Genomic DNA, 16,153 nt, shown 5'->3' with positions numbered 1-16,153 from the left:
TTTTAAAACCTGCTTGCGAGTATCTAAATAAAGCATCTCGAAAATATATAAAACCTTGCTCCATAGCCTCCCAAGTTTCCAGATTTGGCACTCATGATAGTATTTGAAGAACACGGTTTCCAAAATCAAACCGGAAAGGAGTGAGGAGTTTCAAGCACGAATGCGACAAGAGGGTAAGCGAGTTTCCGGCAAACTAATCAGAAATGTTCGAAACAATTTTGTTTTCGTTTAGGATATTGTCAGTATAAAAGTTAAATATATTTTGAGCTATATATAATTTTTATTTAATATTTAGAAGGAGCGTGTATTTTGATATATTCTTTAAGGATAGTTACACAAAACTGAATTTTGTGGAAAAGCAAAACATCGATCATGTCGTTTTTCAAATTTAAAATGTTTCCAGCATATTTTCAAGAAGACTTGTCTTTGAATTAGCAAAAAATGTAAGTTTAGAATTCGCACTGTTATTACTATACAAGATGATTTAAAATTGGCGTCATTCCTCCAAGGGTGTTGTCTGAGGGTGTTAGGGAGTACAGGCAAAATAGTAAAAAAAACAGTTCTCATTTTGAGCAGCCTCTACTATTCGGCTAACTAAGTCGCGGGTAAACCATATATTTATTGTATCCTTGTGTCTTGTGTATCTTACAAACGTGGTAGGGATGTAGACCTGTGAACTGTGACTGTAGAATGTCAATTGCTGCCTCCAATTCCTGTTCCTCTAGGTCTGGAACTCGAGCATCTTGATATCGTCCTCTATCTGCGTCAATTCCTGGAACCAATCGTTCAGTGTCTAGCCTCTAGCCCTTCCTTGGTGTAAGTTGTTACAGCGTCAGCTATGCTACTGTCATTTCTCCATAACGATTAGTAGCTCAACATATACGATATTGGTGTCAGTTTTCTGAGAGAAGCTTCAAACTAAGTCACAATACGTTTCATCAGTGGTGACGTCACAAATTATACAGATTCGGAGACTGTATCCTGTACTCCCTAAGTAAATTTGCATTGGAGTTAGATACGAAGTTTCCAAAGTGTGCTGATTATCTTAGCAGTGAAGAAAAAGAAACATTCTAAGGTATGTATTTGCATTTAGGAGTGTCTTAGTAACGATTCTACATTGAAATAATCACGTAATTATTAGCAGTTTTCTTTATTTTCGACGAAAATATCTTGGTAACCTCAAACTTCATGTGAGCGGATAGCAAGTTTCGTATTAGTAACTGTGTTGAAGTGAGTTATTTGTATTTAAATGTTATAGACGAATGGTTATGTGTTGGGCTCTTGAATATAACAATTTTAATAATTGTGAAAATGTTCGTTTTTCCGTTTTCCAAAAAACTTACCAACACGAAATCGATGGATAAAGTTGATACGGTTAGTAAATCTTAAATTGTTATTTGCAAACCGTACTTTATACTTGAAAATGATTTATAGGAGAACTCTATAGATCCTGGTCCTAGTGGCTTTGAATGCTGTATGGAAATAATTAAAATGGCCCTATACAGCTCTTGGCCTTATTACAGTATCTTGTCGCAAAATAGGTAAAGTATCGGAGTCTCCAAAATTAGCAGAACGAAAATATCTACCGGAGCAGAAACCCCAAGCGACCATTTGAGCACATAGTAACTGCATATTCCTGTAATTTATATATAATCGACATACATCTATATATAATTTTACAGACCTGAAACTAAGCCACAACCTTCGACTTCGACTGAAGGTATTGCTGAAACTTTTATGTCTACAGCACGGACTGATGCTGAAAATTATTTTCTCCAACAACTGCAAGAAGTGCCAATGGGACTTAACAATTTATCTGAACGTTTTTCAATTGAAAGTACAAAAGGAAATGGCGTCTTAGTATTTATGTATTTTCCTACTTATGCAATATTTAAATGTTTGTTTGCATTACTCAAAGATATGTAACTGGAAAGTTGAAAAACTAAGTAAGCAAGATCAGTTACTCATAACTCTCATGAAACTTTAGCTGTTAGATATAATGTTTCGCCGCCTAAAATATACAGAATTACAGTAATACTCAGTAATTTTTTTTTCATACTGGCTCTCACATCTTTAAGTCAAGCAGGAGAGACTTCGGTAGCAAACACCAGCTCAGTGCCATTGCCTGTCTCTTAAGAGATTTCACCCTTCTTTAACTATGCACAGTCTTCTTCAAAGCAATCCGCTACTGTAGAAAATCGTACGACGTGACCTGCAGACACTTACAATGTTAACTTAATCTTTATAATCGTGGATCTAATAGGTCGGGCTGTGTTTTTAATCGACAAATTGTCTGCAAGGTATGTACACATTTGTACCCAACAGCAATAAGCTGTTATAAAACATAACGTGCATATCGAAATATGTATAATTTTAGAAAAAATAAGAACGATGAATCAAATGTAGTGAACAAAATAGTTGCTAACGATAGCGGTTCTTCTTTTTTTCTAATATTAATGCTTGTTAAGCTTAGATTTCTAGAAAAATACAGAATTAAACTATGTCCAATGCTAATAAGCTACGACAATTCGTTTGTGTGGATACAGTCCTTCGGCGCGGGCATCGTCTGACGTCAGACTAATGGAGCGTATTTGGCAAATGTTTGTTATTCTTGATAAAAGATATCTGCCTGTAACATAAAAAATGTTCATAATTTGAGGTAAACATGGTAATTTTTTTTGTCGAAAGCTTAAGCATTTTAATAGGCTACCAATCAAATATGGGACCAATTCAGAATAATTTTTTTTTCAACTGTTAATATCTTCTAAAAATTGTTGAAAAACATGTTTCAATGGTCAATATTTTTCTCGTACTCTCCAAGTTAGCCCTAATGAGACCTTACAAGAAATAACGCCAATTTTAAATCACCATTTATAGTTACTGTACTTACTTTTGATTTTAGTTGGGTTTTTGGCGTTTCTGGCTTCTCGAAAGTATATTACAAAAAGTAAGAATGTAACTATTGTTTTAGATTAAAATTAGAAACGTCATTTAAGTAAAAAGTGATAACAAAGCTGAATTTAGATAATCGATATCACGCTATCATCTCTCTGAACAGGTTGAAGCAAATTATATTTAAATAACAACGTAAATATACTTTACATTTAGGAATGTTTTCCGGGCTTTGAAGTCGTGGTCTAGTCATTTCTAGTCATTTTTAGTCGGAAAGCACGGGAGATCACTTCGCCCACTGCCTCATCGCCTTTGAAAATGTCCACCGCAGTTGTGGACGAAACGTCAGGAAGAAATTCCGATAGACCACGGCTTCAAAGCCCGGAAAACATTCCTAAATGTAATCTGACCGGCCGTGAAAGCCTTCATAGTCTGATAAATATATTTTCTACAGCAAGATTTGTACAATTTGCCTGCGTGGTTTCTGTAATCTTCTAATGGATTAGACTTCAGATTAGCAAAGTTTCTTTTCATTTTAGAAATGATCAATGAGACCTTCGAAGATAAGAGTCGTTGACAGGCGCTATTCAATATCATTACGTTATTTTTACAGTTTAGTAATTCTGAAGGTAAACAATTCTTGTTTCACTTTCCACCACTGAAAGGTATTAGCGATGAAAGTAAATAAGCTATGACGTGGGAATTGAATTTTTCTTTGCCACCATTTTAATAAAGTAAGTGTGGTCTTCCCAATTCAATTTTTTTACCACTAAATCTACATTCTGATTTAGTTTTATCATATATTGTTGATTGTTCAATAACTTATTAATTCGCTATGTTTCAAAGCATACGTTAAGGATTCAACAAGTTTTTGTGTGCTTCAACAGCTTGTTCATGAACTGTCTGTGTCGTTTTTTAGCCTATTCGTTCTAGTTATATTTTCATCTCTATATGCAGTGAGGAAAACCACTTATCCTTCTACCAACCTCTCATAAACATAACATTRAAAATTTCGAAAACATTGCAGAAAGGTTCTAAACATTTGTCTGAGAACAAAATTGGAGCTTCAAAATGTTATTTTGCATCATCTAATCATCCCCCYTTGCATATACGGCAAGGAATCAGTTTATTATCGAACCCTGATGATGGTTAAGAAAGAGCCAAAACGCTGGATACTGGAAAACGTGTTACAGTTTATTAGCTATGGCTAATGAACTGCAACAACAAGATGGCAACGTCGAATTTGAGAAACAAAAAATATTATTGTATCGAAATACGAAAATGAATCGTAGAAAAAATTCAGACTTATTATATTATATAAAGAGAATTATATTCGGCTTTCATCAGAAGTTATTTAAAAAATAACATGTAGGTACACATCATAAAATAACCAATTTAAATAAATGCCTAAAGTTTCTGCCGTCTTTTGGAAACTTTCGGATAATCTGAAAGTGTTATTTAAAGACGTCTTTCTTCGTTAACAGTCAGGTCAATAAGAACTTTCTTGCTGCTGCAAACATTGATCTGATTGAATACCTTTAAGGAGCAATGAAAATCAAGAGAACAATCAATAAAAAATTAACAAAATCTGTGCTAGCCGTTTGTTTTTGAAATAACATATCCATTTTCGGGCTACTATTGTCCCTCGTTGGAGAAATATGGATAGAATATGAATATAAATACAATTATGTAAAAAGTGGTTGGATACTTCGAAACTGACGTTGAATGCATCGAAATCTAAATGTATAGCTTTTCCACTTAAAGCGGCTAATCGCCCTAACTTTCGGCAAATTTATAAAAGCAGTCTTAACAAAGCTAGATCCAAGCTTGATTCTGTCAGGTATCAGGCTGTTGTGATTGATAGGTATTTGAGATGGGATCATCATGTCAATAAATCAACCAATAGAATTTGAAATTTAATATACAAATTTTATATGATTAGTGAACTTCGGAGTGCTGACTTCTTAACGGTGGCATATAGGGCTTCGAGTCGAGTCTCTGATAAGATATCCCTTGTGCTGGGTTCATGGCGACTAATGATAATTTGTCAAATTTCATAGAAAAAATTTAAGAAAATAAATACTTTGTATGATGGCAATAATTATATGGTACATCAGATCTTTCAGTATGAAGTAACAAGTAACTCTCTTATACGGGCCCGATTTGAATCATTGAAAATCGATGTAAAGCGAATGATTTTGTCTCAAAATAGTATTTTACAAAATGGAAATCGGTTAAGAAGCTTGAAAGTCATAAGAATTTGAAGGCCAAAAACACGATTTTTTAAGACAAATGTTATCAATTTTGTTGTTGTTAAAGGTCGCAATGTTTTTGGAAAAACAGCTTTTTGAAGGTAGAAATTTGCTGCATCACTTGACCAATATTGGTCCGATTTGCAGAAAAACGGACGATTTTCTATAAAAACTGCATCTTGGACAATTGCAGTCGGTTGAAAGTTGTGATAATTTCAAGGTCGAAAAGACGATTTTCCGAAGAAAATACTTTTAATTTTTACCTCGATTAGCTCATTTCCAAAATGCAAAATGAGATTGTTTGCAAAGTGTATTTCGATTCATTCACTGTCTATAAGAAAATTTGTATTTGTAACAGTTTGGAAGGAAATGGGCTCTAGATATTGGCAAGCGTACAACTCACAAACTTGCACATACTTCCACTCTTTACCATGTAACTCGGTCAGTTATCAAGATTTTTTAGAAATTCATAAACTTTTTAAAAGCCCAAAGATTTGGGTAGAAAGTGGCTGCAAGGCGAAAGTTATTTTTGGTCACCGTTTTAGCGCCAGGGGAGTTAAAAATTTCAAAGGCCTAAAGCGCTGGTTGTTCCTGGAAGCACGCTCTTTTGCTACGAGTTTGGCGACTCATCGATTTTTTTTAACTCCAAAATTTTTTTAGATGCAACTGAATGGTATACAATAAATTTTGCAATTAATGTTTTGTTTATTTTCAAATTTTCTGAAAATAGCAAATGCGCAAATTTTTCACTTAGCAGTCGAATTTAGACCAAAACGCTACTTTTCATTAACATCGTTTTCGTATATTGTTTTGGAGAAAATGGAATCTGTAGTTAGCGAGACTTGAACTGCAACTCACATGGCTTGCACACTAGCTTGTCAATAACTCTGCAACTGATGGCAATATTTCGAAAACAGAAAAACAGAAAATGCCCTGAGTTGACACGGATATTCGCTAGAGTTCACCTGTCTTGAAAAAAATCGACATTTGCAACAGTTTGGGAGATAATGAACGCTGAATGTTGGCAACCGTTCGACTGTTCCATTTGGGCGTACCTCCACTCTTTTGCCAGTAACTTCGTTAAATGTCAAGATATTTCAAAAGTTTCAATATGCCCAAATCCTCCAAAGTAGTAGCTATGAACATTATTCCAGCCTCAAATTGGATAGCGGTAACAGCAAAGCAGTAAAACGAGTTCGAACTCAACGAGTGTGCAAACTTTTGAACAAAACATTTCACAAATTAACATTAGTTGAAAAAGTTGACATTTATGAAGACTTCCAATAGAAATATTCTAAATTTTCAGTGCATTTAGTGAATTGAAAATTTTCATCTTTCAGTTAGACATAATTGTGTGCTTAATCGTCCCGTTGAAAGAGTAATTTGAAGTTGAATTTTTATTTTTTTATTGTTGCCTGTTTTGTAGAAAGTGCCTCTTCCCACGTAAATATTTTCAAACACAAGTTTGTGATCCAAACTAGTTTGGATGGTCGCCGTGAACAAAACAGGTTTCCCAGTCAAATATTAACGTCTCCGATCATGGAGCCGAATAGACTTTTTTATCCTAAATTAAATGCCCTGGGACGTTTGTTCGATTTTTATGAAACTTTGAGACTTTTCAGCTGGCTATGTTGCATAGAGCCATAGTTAGATCCACATTCAATGCTCCGTCGGAATATGAAACTTGCTTTTCACACGAGCTCTCGTTTTAACATTTTGTTCATTTTTTTATGGAACTGAGCCAGAAAATCAATTTTTATGAAACAGCTGGAGGTGTCGTCCAAAACCGATCTGAAGAGAAGATCCACATTCAGTCTGCACGCCTCATTAAAGGGGGTCAAATCAGTACAATTATTTTTGCACGAGTTATTGACTTTTTTAAACTCTATAATATATCCAGTGGTTTCTTTAATTCCTGTTATTTTTGTATTTTGTATTCAATCACTTTTTTCTGCATTTAGCATTTCAATGATTAGCTGAAATGTTTTTCAGATACTAGAGAGACACTGCGATAAACGTGTTGAATTCAAGATGGTTCTTCAATTGAAAAAAGTGTCTTAATTTTGCAGCCTTTTTGATACTTCTCATGTTGCTTATCAGACGATTTGTCTGTTAGTGACGATTAATGCACATGCTACCACTTACTACCTCAAAACTTAAAGTAAAATCCACTAGATGGGTCGAGCGCTTTACGCCAAATATACTTACCTAGCGTATAAACGCAGACTCTCATAAATGCTTTACTCAATCACTTCTGCTTCTTCTGGTGCCGTCTTCTACTGAAGGCTGGCGATCATTCTGTATTTTGCAGACTGCTGCGCGAAATAAGGATCTGGTACTTTTTCCATACCATTCTCTCAAGTTTTTAAGCCATGATGTTTGTCTTCGTCCCGGGGCTCGTCGCCCTTCAATTTTTCCCTGTATTCTCGCCCCTCATAACATGTCCGAAGTATTTTAGATTTCGTCGCTTCACTGTGTTTAAGATCTCGGTAGTTGTATTTAGACGTAACAAGACATCAGCATTCCGTACTCAATCAGTTCGGGGCAACCTAAAATGCGACGATAAACCCACATTTCAAAGGCTTCAATCTTTTTGGAATGCCCATCCAACAGTGTCCATCCCTTCAGTGCAGACAGCGAGATTGGAAATCTGTGGAACTCAACCACTACAACAACTGAACTTACGGAAACATTTTTCTCTATACAGGATAGCACTATTATTATTTTCTTGGTTCTTTGTGTGTTGCTAGGTCACGTTTAGTGTACGTTTTAAGTTAATATAATACAAGCTCTTTAAGTTGGTGGATTTCTTTTAAGTAGATTTTGTTGACTTTCAGAACTATTAGTATTGTGATTAATAGAAAGTTTTACACAGATAGGCACGACGAAAACAGAAGTTTATCAGAACAGCATACACATTTCCGGAAGACGAAGCGTTCCAATTCCCACTAAAAGTAAATTGTCCGATCACCTGAAGGATGCTTGGGTACATCTCAGTCACGTCTCAGAATATCCCAAGAGATACATTGAATAAAAGTGATTTTGGATTCGTATCAGTATTCACTTAAAAACAATTGCAATATATAACAAAATTTCAGTATTTTTGGTGATTTACCATAGTGCACGGTCTGTTCGAATGTGTATTGGAAATTCAGTTGAAAATCGTTAGGTTATTAAATATTTTTGAATAGTGAGTCTTATAAATGACCGCCCTCAATTTTCAAAATTCGAGACGATCAAGCGGAGCCTACTCTATACTTCGTCAGCTATTCGCACCTGTGTTGCATATTTTCCGGATATGTTGCAAAAATCTTCACCTGAAAGTAGATTTTATTTTTGATTGCGTGATCAAACAGAATTGCGAATTTGACCACATATTAAGCTGGCAGTATGTACTGGGCAGTTTTATACGAGATTGAACTATAAAGTAACTGTCAATATCTCTGAATCCCGACTTGCCGCTAATAAAGAACTAGTTCCAAATAGGTCACTCAACAGAGTATTACGTATAAAGAAATGCATTTTTCCAAATTGATCTGTATGCCGTGTCGGAACGTTCTTTCTATGATCGGCCACAGAATATCCAATGACGGAATACCATACAAGGAAATAACTGGCATTAGAAAAGTAAACAAGAAAAATGGGCAAGGGGAGGAGGACACATAAAGAGCACAGCGAAGTAGCCGGCTCTGACAACTCGTGATGGATCGGCCAGGTCTCCTCTAAAACCTTTTCTGCTGCCACATGAGAATGGGGATTACGTCGCTCCAGATGTACTTAACACCTAATTGCATCGGGGTTTTATTAAAAAGTAACCGGTCCCTAAGATTTGATATAGCAGTTCCTCTCGGTTGGACAAATTTCAGCTCTTAACTTTTACATCACTTCAGGTAAGAAAAATTCAGTTTTCTTCTTGTTGTCTTTTATGAGATACAGCGGGCTTAAGTTAAGTAAATGTAATATACTGAGAGGCAAGACAATGAAAGAAAATGCTGAATCATCAGAGCAGATCAGAGTAGATCATAATTCTATAAAGACGTATCTAAAAACGATCTTGCCGAAAACGTTGCCGTGTTCGATATTTTTACTGAATATTAGTAAAGCGAACTGAATTAAAATTAGAAGAAAATTACTATTAGCTTTATTTCCAGAAGTCTTAATGCACTCAAACTGGTCCTGAAGAAGAATACTAAAGTATAGGGAAGTAATATACTCCTCCTGATTTGAAGAAACCCTTATTTAATCTAAGTAGTATTAGACAGTAAAAATAGCATTAGAAAAATGTTTGTAGCACAGACACTTAGTTCAACGATTGGTTACTCAGGTAATAATTCTGAAACTTATTGGAAAAAATAAGATTATGTGTTTTTTGTTAAATTCATTATGAAAAAATATAAAGTGGTTGCCTTCGAATATATCAGACAACCCTATAAAATTTCATATTTTACGCAAGGGGACACAATTTTCAATTTCATAAAATCGAAAAGAAGCCCTGTATTTTTTCACATGTATTTATTTAACTCTTATATTGTGGAGAATGATGGTCCAGCAGAAATTGGTTTGTCCAATCTTCTGATTTAAAACCCATCAATTTGCTTGTCCCACTTGGCAGTTCCCAATTTGAGCATAAAAAAGTTTACGATTTTTTGCTTATTTCAATACAGGGTGTTCCACCGGGAACCGCCGCGATCGGTATCTGACAAACTGTAATTAGTAGAAAATTAAAAATTGGAGTGTGCCAAGGTCATTGAGGGCAAGCGGTCTAAAATATTTTCAAAATGGCCCCACTTCCGTTTATACCGGAAGTAGGTATCAACTTGCTTATTTTTAATCGAACACCCTATATATTATTACATTTTTAAATGCTACTCAAAATTCTAAATATATTTCATATACTATATCCTTGTATATCCTATTCTGTAGCCAAGTCTAACAATTTTTAATATATTTGGAATTTTATGTAAAAAATTACAGTTGCAGCCACTTGAATAATTATTCATTTTTCCTATAAGGGAATTTGTCATACTTAATTTGAGTCGCATTTATTGTTGAAAAGGACTTACTTTAATAGAATTTCGAAAACATTTTGAAAATTGTTAATAAAATAAGTTTCAAAATACAGTTGAGAAATCCGCCCAAAATCATTTTTTTCAAATGGAAACTCTTATTTTTGATAATTTTGTCATATTGGCACAACAACACTGCCCAATTTTTAAATTTCTTCTAATTACGGTTTGCCAGAAGTCGATCGCGGTGGTTCCCGGTGGGACGCCCTGTATAGTTTTAATCAGGACCGTCTTTAAAATCGTTGGGGTTCCGGGTTACAACGCAAAGGGGACCCTATAAGAATGACAAAAAATTATGTTTGTATAAACACACATAACAAAAAACATAAATTTTTCATTAACAAAATATGTTTGCACATAATATTATTAATTATATAAAAACGTAATCGATTTAAATCTTTAAGAATATTTTACATGTAGTACGAAAAAATTCATGATTTTTATACCATCAATAACTATTAATGCGAATAGTTTATTGATTTAAATTTTCTAAGACTTTCCAAGTTATATTAGTAGTCTTTCAGTTAGTCATGTTCTAGCTCTTAATCTACAGCCTGCCTCAAAGCTGATAGTGATATATCGACTCATAATATGAGCAAATTAAATATAAGTGATGAAAAATTGAAGACTGTTGTACGCTCTTGTTATATTCATATAATAAAGACGTATATGAAGATTTAACTTTTGAGTGTTTGCATTTTAAACACTATATTTATTAAATTCAATTGATTCAATTTATGGCTGTTTTATTTATGTAGGTATGCTTTTTCAAATATAGAAATTTGATTACAAATTTTTGTAACCTTAATAACTAACTGGAACGTATGAACATGGAGTGGGCATTTTAATGGGCAAGTCAGTTGCTGGATCTGTCACAAACTTTGCTACAAAGAATTATTACAGTTAAAATCAACACCAACCAACATACATATAATGCAAGTATATGCGCCAACAACACAACACTGTGATGAGAAGTACAACAATTATATTCCCAAATTAGAAACATATCGAAAGAATTCCCCAAACAAGAATTAACAATAATTATGGGATATTTTAACGCAAATATTAGAAAGAGAGGGCTGCGAAATATCATAGGACCATATGGGGTCGGGGAGAGGAACAATAGAAGAAACTTGCTTGGTTTATTTGCGGAATAGCAACAATTCATAATAACGAACACTTGGTTTAAACTCCCAGCTGTATTTAAATTAAATTTTTAAGCTCCCAAAAATCGACAATGCTGTATGTCTTACACTATTTTCCATGGCTAACTTCGATCAACTAAATTGAAAAAGTATAAATTGTTCGTAGACACTTTATTTTCGAAAAATCCTAACCATCTGATACATCACAGAAATCGTAATTACATTCGGTAAAGCAATAATCAAGTATGGTTGCCATTTAAAAAAACAAATGTGTGTCATATGTAAAAAATGACAGTTACTTTGTAAAAATGTCTAATGCCATTTTGTTTGGAATTCAATTTCCTACAAATTTGCTTTTTAATGTTCTTATGTCAGATTAATATCCACAGAACTAGGAGTAATTTAAAAATTTACCATAAATAAGTTTTTTCCAAATATCTCTTCACAGCTGTCAGATTTTAGAAAAATTAAATTTCGAGTAGAGCATTCAAAACTACAATTCTTTGTCCATTTCAGTTTTTTCGTAACTGCTCTAGTTCCGAAGATCCCTGTACTAGTCATCGAAAAAACTCACCCTGTGTTTAGAATTTGTAGTAGAATTCAAAAATGTAATAATATATGGGGTATTTTATTTAAAATAAGGAAGTTGATATCTACTTCCGGTATAACCGGACGTGTGGCCATTCTGAAAATATTTTAGACCGCTTGCCCCCAATGACTTCGGCACACTGTCCAACTTTTAAATATCTCCTGATTACAGTTTGAAAGGTATCGATCGCGGAGGTTCCCGGTGGGACACCCTGCATATTCCATCATCCGAATATTAATATTCGAATATCCGAATTATCCGGATAAGTTTCTAAGCCTAAGCATCCTGAGAAAACCAAGAAAGGTAACAAAAGCAATTAGAAAAAACTACATAATTTTACTCGTAAAATTTACAAGCCAATGATATAAAATAAAGTTAAAAAAAATAAGCCAATGATATAAAATAAACGAACTATACACTCACTATACTAGTTACCAAACTGGACAGTTTATCGTAAAACTGCTCTACTTAATAGAAGAATTATAAAATAGAAGTATACAGTGCTAAGCATTGTTTTTTTAGAAATTTTTAAACCTCAACAGTTCCAAATAATGCAAAATTGATAGAGCGGTAGAGATATGTAGTTCTTCAAATATTACTTCATATGCAGTTCCTTGAAAAAATCGAAATCAAAGAAAATATGTGCAAAACTTTCGACGGTTTTCCATTAAGTGTTAGTGCGTTTGAGTTTCATATAACTCACACATATTGTATTGACGTTGCTACATAGCTGTAGGATTGTTTAATTTTATGTAACATCGAAAGACGAAAGACGAGATTACGTTAATGGCTTTGAGGTTGTCTGTCAGAAGATCGCTCCTCGTTCTTGTCCTCAACGCACACTATTTTTGGCAAACCATAATAACACAAGCAGTTAATTTGAAAGAGGAATAAAGTTAAAGTAAGTACAAACATTGGAAGTTTTACTACGTTTATTTGTTATCGTCGGCTCGTTCACATACATTATATTATATTTATCTCTTTATATGATAATGTTCATTTAATTATTTGAAAATTGTACCGTTTTATTAGCAGTTTTCCTCAAAAATAATAACACCGTTTCCATGTTTTGGGCGATAGCCTTATATTCCGATACCATAACTAAAGATATTCAGTTCCACTTAAACAACTTTAAAATCTAAATCTGAGCACAACAAAAGTCATTCTTTTGCATAAGAATAAATAGACAGAATTGTAAAACTTAAATTGCGTTTGGCATAAGAATTGCCCGTTTAGAAGAAGATAGAAGTGCCCGTTTACTTCAAGTCAGTTTTTAGTGCGTCGGCAAAAGCAGGTACAAAATTGAGAGCAAAACCATTTTTTTATATTACCGGAATAATGAGCAAAATTTATATTTTTGGGAGATGCCATCTTGATTGTGTTGCTGCAGGGCTGTGAAAGTCTAGGATTATAAACTTCATAAAATTACCTTTCAAATGAGGGTTTATTTGACCTTTAGCATTGCCCATTTGTAGCATCCTGTATATTATGATAATAACTGGGAATTTAACATACTAACTGAAAATTAAAATTGCGATTTCCAAATTTTTCTTCAATAACGAAGAATCTGATCCACAAATTGTATTTATTTAATTTTTTAAAAAGCCTAACAAATTAATATAGGCTTCAATTAATAAGGTATTTGAAATTATTAGCACCCGTTACCTAAGTAATGAATGTTAATTAATTAATTAAACGTAATTAAATGATTAATAATTATATAAAGTCTTAAGTAGATCCCCATCATATGAACGGCAATACATATAAAATAAAAAGATTTATCTTGGATTCAATTATTGGAAAATATCAGGTGTGCAAGGCGTAAGATGGACGATCGATCCCCGGAGATATTTCACAATAATTGAAACCGAGAGTAAAGGGCTGACAAGTGACATTCACGGTGTTGTTGTTGTCTCGAGTTTTGCTTATAGAAAGATGTTTGTGTCAAGCGAGCAACTTTCCAAGTCCCAGGGGAGAAACCCCTAACTTCCTATCTCAGGGTAGATCTTTAGATAGGTTTCTAACAAGGCAAACACGAATTCTTAAAAATATTGTTTTACTTAAGCAGTGGTGCAGCGTAGTTTGGAATGCATTGGTCTACCTGATATACTAGTTAAGAGCAATCTAGTGCAGACATAAATAAGAACAAACCTTAAGCAGTGCAGTTTTTTCATAGTATCCTATTGGTGATAAATAAATGCATTTCACTTTTGCTACATAATAACAATAACTCCATTGAGTGCCGTTATTTCAAAATGAGCCAATTTAAGGAACTGTTAATCAGAAAAACCACGTCCAAGATATAAGAGACCAAAGAGCCAAACCACATACATGTTTTTTTAGTGCGAGAGAGTCCATTATTTCCGATGGTGTTGAACTTTCAAAAAATAGTTTCATATAAAAGTTGTTGACGCACAAAGTGCGCACAATTTAGAAATATATTATATGATACAAAGTGTCTCAGAAAAGCGAGGCAAGATCAAAGTGTATTCTTGTGTGTAATTCTACTGAACCAAAATATCAATACATAGTACAGGGCGTTAACAATGTGGACTTCAATCTAAAACTTTTTAACGCAATATAACTTTTGCTTTTTTAAATGGAAGTACCTGTCATATACGTCATTAGATAGACAATTTACAAAGTTACAAATTTGCATTTACACTTTAAGCTGTGAAATCAACCGTTTTCAAATTATAAATTATTTTGTTTAAAAATTTCAAAAAATTGTTACATTTTGTAAGATGGCTATGGAATCAATTAAATAAGTTTCAAAATTTTATAATAATTGACAAAATCAATGAAGAAAAGTGTAACGTTTCATAAAATGCATGGAATTTCATAGCAAAAAAATCAATAAAACTGCATACGTCTATAAAAATAAAAATATAAAATTATACCTACAGTGATATTTTAAAATAAATGTTCAATATGATTTCCGTTAACATTTAAGCAACTGTTAATATCTACGTTTTTGAACTGAATCGTTAACGCAGTTCAAAACAATATTATTAATACTTCGAAAAACAGTTGTGATTTGTTCCTTCATGTCATCTTTTGTAGTTGGAGTTATTTTATAAATTTCGTTTTTGACGTAAGCCCATAAAAAGAAATCCATTTTTGTCAAATCGGGTGAACGAGGTGGCCACTGAACAGGACCATCTTTGCCTATCCACAAACCACATTATTTCCTTGATATAATTAGGTAAATGATCAATTAAACGTGGCAATTAAAATCTTGACACCTATTTATTGACTTCCATAGCCACCTTACAAAATGTAGCAACTTTTTAAAATTTTGAAATAAAAAAAATTATAATCTGAAAACGGTTGATTTCACAGCTTAAAGTGTAAATGCAAATTTGTAACTTTGTAAATTGTCTATCTAATGACGTATTAATATACAGGTACTTCCATTTGAAAAACAAAAGTAATATTGCGTTAAAAAGTTGTAGATTGAAGTCCACATTGTCAACACCCTGTACAGTGTATTGATATTTTGGTTCAATAGAATTCTTAACTGATCTGTGGTGATTAGGTATGGTGGGGATAAAGAGGTATTTTTGTGTATCTGTAACTGTTTTTTTGCTTCTATAATAATCTACTAACGTTGCAAGTAAGAAAAAAACCATTTACGCTGCAAATGCACCGTTTTAGGCTGCATTTCATGAGCTAATGAAAAATTGGTAGTTCTATTAAAAAAAATCATTTTGACTTTGCCTCGCTTTTCTGAGACACTCTGTATCATATAAGTAATTTTTAAAATGTGCGCACTTTGTGTTCAACGTCCAAAGTTCAACAGCATCGGAAATAATGGACTCTATCGCACTAAAAAACCACCCTGTATATCTGCATTGTAGTCGGCAATTCTCATTGCAAGGCAGTCCAACTTTACGAGCAAGAACTGCTTCTTTTCGGATATTCTAATCCGTTATTTCTTCTCTTCTTAGCAACCGACCTTTCCCATTTATTAGGATTTCGTAAGTGTTTTCTAGTCAAATTAGTATCAGCTTCTGCATTATTCAGTTTCCGGTAGAATAAATTCGGCACTGGATTCTAAAGAATTCTGTATTTACCCTCTAAGTCCGCTGTATTCATTTATGACAATATTGTCAGTAATATTTTTTCCTCTGCATCGATTTGGGCTGTTTTCTCCTTTAAAAGAAATTTATTTGAAAAAACATTAATTTAAAGTAAGAGCTCCGTTGC

General features: G+C 33.5%; 1 long non-coding RNA gene across 1 annotated transcript; it reads left to right on the top strand.

The window, feature by feature from the left end:
- The first annotated feature begins 304 nt into the window (after positions 1 to 304).
- Positions 305 to 2,037, top strand: LOC125504018. Its single transcript, XR_007281254.1, has 3 exons — positions 305 to 1,374; positions 1,435 to 1,622; positions 1,683 to 2,037. It is a non-coding gene; the product is annotated as an uncharacterized LOC125504018 (long non-coding RNA).
- The last annotated feature ends 14,116 nt before the right edge of the window (positions 2,038 to 16,153 follow it).

Source organism: Dendroctonus ponderosae, unplaced genomic scaffold (assembly GCF_020466585.1).
Source record: "Dendroctonus ponderosae isolate FM_Combo_2020 unplaced genomic scaffold, Dpon_F_20191213v2 Dpon_F_20191213_1, whole genome shotgun sequence".
In the NCBI taxonomy this organism is placed as follows: Eukaryota; Metazoa; Arthropoda; class Insecta; order Coleoptera; family Curculionidae; genus Dendroctonus; species Dendroctonus ponderosae.
The sequence above is the reverse complement of the archived record's forward strand: the minus strand, read 5'-3'. Positions and strand labels throughout refer to the sequence as shown.